This window comes from Echinops telfairi, unplaced genomic scaffold, assembly GCF_000313985.2.
Source record: "Echinops telfairi isolate 266 unplaced genomic scaffold, ASM31398v2 ScPeMD7_6631;HRSCAF=7566, whole genome shotgun sequence".
In the NCBI taxonomy this organism is placed as follows: Eukaryota; Metazoa; Chordata; class Mammalia; order Afrosoricida; family Tenrecidae; genus Echinops; species Echinops telfairi.
This window is the reverse complement of record NW_022110531.1, coordinates 202,520-206,796: the sequence shown is the minus strand read 5'-3', so window position 1 is coordinate 206,796 and position 4,277 is coordinate 202,520.

Sequence of the window (4,277 nt, the reverse complement as noted above, 5' to 3'; positions counted from 1 at the left end):
TGAAAGAAATGAGATGCTCCATTTCCCTGAGGGAGATTGAGATGAAGAAGAATCCCCAGACACAACAGGAAGCCAGTGGTGAAGCTCCACCAGCAACTGCTCCTGGGTCTGAGTCCTGTGCTCTGTGGGTCCTGAGGGACCCCTGCAGCATAACCTCTTGCACTAGGGGGCGTTCGTGTCAGGGTTAATTCTGAATGCCCTTCACTGTGCATCTTTTGCACTGAAATACGATGCTGTGTCCTCGAATTTCAGGTTGTCCATTAGAGTGAAGTTATAGTACGTTCTTACCATTGTCTCTGGAGATGGTGAATTGGCGCTTGGAGAGTCTGTGTGGGATGTCTTACCAACAGTTTTAATATATGAAACCAACTGCTGCCCATTTGCTGAAGGTTGGCAGACACAGTGCATATTATAAATACAGACAGTGAATGCAGAGACTGCAGGGGAGTGTCTCAGAGAAGCCTAAGGCTGCCTCAAGTCTCCCTCAGATTCCATAGCTCCACCTCACACTGGACACCTGCAAACACACAGACATCTGATCAGAAAATCATAACACAGTCACTGCCTCTCACTCATGTCCACACATACACACCTGCTCTCCATCAAAGCACCTTTTAAAAGGGAAAATTGAGCTCAATACAGACTCCATGGTGACTTGATGTGTTCAGTCCTGAGTGGGGTACGGGGGAATTCCAGAACTCGGCACCTCTCCAAGAGCTTCAGAGTTGGGACTGAGATAGTTTTTATCAACAGAGGGAGGGATTTATTTGCATATCTCTGCCTATTCAGCTGTAAGGGGAGTTGAATGACTTCTAAGACAGTCACTCCAAGACTAGGTAAGAATGTTGTAGGTACCTTGAAGAGCCCTGTGTGGGGGGAGTCAATTACACTGTGGGCTACTAAACTCAAGGTGAGTCGTTCTAAATTGCCAGTGGTTCTACAGGAGAAAGACAATGCTCTCCACTCACCCGAAGGTTTACATTCTCAGAAACCTACAAGGGAAGTCCTACTCCGTCCTATAGTATTGTTACGAGAAAGAATTGACTTAATGGAAATGTCAACATACACGTCGAGACACTTCATAGAAATGTGCCCCCCTCCTCCCCACCCCTTAAGTGTGGTACTCATTATTATATTGATGCAGTTAAATATTCCCCGTAGAAATATGTATTTAATCTGACACAAGCCTCCCTTGTCTGATTTTGTTTTAAATTATCTTTTAGAAAAGGAAATTCAAATGTTAAAAGGAAAACCCTCCCCAGGCTCCTCTGGACCTGCCCTTGATTATGCCCTTGAGCTAGACCATGACAGTGTTTCCCAAAATCGCTCATTCCCTGCAAGTACATTGTGCCTTGACTCAAGCTACTTTTCCTCCACAAGACCTCTGCGCACCAAGCAGTTGAAGATACTGAATTAACCTTAGAAGTTCTATAGATGCTGAAGCTCTCTAAAATCTTTAGAGAAGCCAATGCTGTTTGTGAATGTGCATAACACATTGGGAAGTTTCTGGGGCTTCTTCCATAAACTCAAAGGAAGTCTCCCATGTTTGAGCAGGTGATTCTGTTTTCAGAATCTGGTTACTATGGTTCATAACATGATGTGCTTCCTAATAACCATGAGGTACTTTGATGCTTTATTAAGAATCTCAAAGCTTTAGTTTCTCCAACTTTCAAAATGGTATACAACTATCAATTATTTCAGGAATGCTCAAAAATGTTTTGTTTGTTTTTCTCTTCACTGGAAATATTTGGGCTGGGGTGCACACACATACAGTTTCAACTTACTTTTATTTAGGAAAAAATAGTAAGGATGGAGAGAAACTGAATGTGTTGAAACACTACACGGAGATCAGAATTTAACAGTATAGAGAGACCACTGGTCTTTCTGAGATTGGACTTCAACTTATCCCAAGTTTGTTTTTGATTTTTCTCCCCTGTTTCTCAGGAAGAACCAGGGCTTTTCATTGTCAGGATCTTCCCTGCAGGAAAATAAAAGACGTGAGAACTGTAGTTGCTGAGGAGTCCCTGGAGAGGTGCTTGACTTGGGCGACTTGGGAAAGTCTGGACACAGGAGTAGAAAATAACTCATCATCCCCTGCATCTGATCCTGTCACAAACACTCTCCCGTGTGCCCTGTGCTCCCTCTGCTGCCCGATTAGTCTCCTGACACTTGAGATCTTTGACTACTTCCCAGTCACTGTGTCTCCTGGTACTTTCCCTACATAATACATGCCTGTGTCCTCAGGTTTCAGATGGTTCAGTTAAAACACACTCAGCTGGTTGAGCGATGATGGTGCAGTGCCTTGATATGTGAAGGCTGGGTTGACCCTCTGACTGTCATCACTAGGGGTTTTTTGATCAAATAATACAGGTTTTGTCTCCCAGAGCCTGATAGATCTAGAAACCTGATCCCTGCAGACCTGAAAGTTAGCTACAGCACTATGAGAAAGCATTCCCAACCCATGGCTGCCTTTAGAAGCTCTAGCTGCATTATCACACCTAGAAATAAGCGGGAAATCTAATTTATAATTGAAGTCTGTGGCAGAATGTTTCCAGCAGGCACTGTCCTCTTACTAATCTTATTCAGCCAGGATTTTTCTGACCTGGGGCCATGGTCATCCCCAACCCCGCTGCTCTTATAAGCAATACACACCCTACATCCCAGAGCTTGATGACTGAGGTCGACCTCCGTGTTAAGTAAAGAGATTAAAGTGTCATAGAGTCTCAAGTAAGAAGATACAACCTAAAAAAAAAGGAAGATACAATCTAGAAACATTGCGACCCAGACAAGACAATATTTCAATTCTGTAGTCTCTGAAAGATGCAAGATTCTGAATAGAGACACCCTCCCTCCTTTGTGTACAAGAAGACCCAGAATAGTGAAAAGTGAGACGTCATGATTTCAAGTACAAATATTTAGTAAAACAGTAAATGGGTTTAAGAAAAGACTCAGAGTAAGAATGAATCAAGTACAATATTTTAGATTTTGAATCCAAAGACATTTTCTTGAGAACCACAAGGCATTCTTCATCAAAATTAGATCCATCCTTCCAAATGAACATCAACAGTTAGAGAATGACCATAGACACTCTTGTAAATGCCCCTTACCCAGGGGACTCTGGTTCCATTGAAATGTGAGCATCTCCAACCAAAGACAGCCTCTCCATTTGTGCTCTGGATATAGCCCCATCACAACTGTTCATGGATCTCACCTTACATTTACTCCCTAAACTGATGGATTGTCTAATTTTGGAAAACGGTTCCTATTGTTGACTCTAGAAGGTGTGTCATTATCTCTAAACATGCAGTTTTAAAGTTCAAAAAGTTAAAGTATACTTCTAGAAAATAATGTAAAACCTGTTTAAGGAAAACAAAGAATACACAGAAAAGAAGATAATGGAGCTCAGTGCAGCTCAGACCCCTTTCTTCATCTGGACTCCTGGAATCACACTGATTTCTCCCCACCTCGTTTCACTGTGATACGTACAAGGGAATGGCCTGGGCAGCGATGGAGGGCAGCGTTAAATGAATTTGACAATGAAAGTGGTCACTGGTGATGTGTACTCAAGACATCAGGGTAGGAGTATAGTCTGTGCTCTCACCACTCGATGGCACACCAATCCATGACTGATTTCAGAGAATCTAGAGACAAGTGAGTCACAGTATCTGTGAACTTTACAAGTCCTCATCCAACCCTTGTAGCTGCACCTGGAGACAGTGAGCCAGGTGCGCAGACAAAGCATCCCCAAACCTTCATGTTTCAATGTCTGAGCCACTCACCTCTGAGAGCTGCCCCCAGGAAAAGGAACAAAAGTCCGTGATTCCCAAGTGTATTATCAAGAATGAGTAAGACATAAACTAAATAATATATTATGAAATCCTATCTGATGAACTATGTGGAGATATGCAGGTGATGGTACTTTTTTACTAAAGTTATAAAGGAATGAGAATGTTGACTGTTTCCTCAGAGAACACAGGTCTTTCCATGACTTCTCCACTCATCAAAACCAAGGTCCAGTTTGTCCCGGCCACAGAAAGTGATGAGAAAGATGGTTGAGGAGGTAGACATGGCTTAGGATTGAGAATGCGTGTAGTAATAAAGGCAGTGATCCTATCCTCTCAGGGAGTTATATATTTATAAGACACAGCAAATCCTGGGTCATTTAAATTGTCAGATACATTTTTTTCTTTTCTGCATTAGACTATGGTAATATTATTAGATTTTCAAAAGTTCAAAGATCAGCTAAATCTATCAATCTCATTGAATTCAGCCCAAAG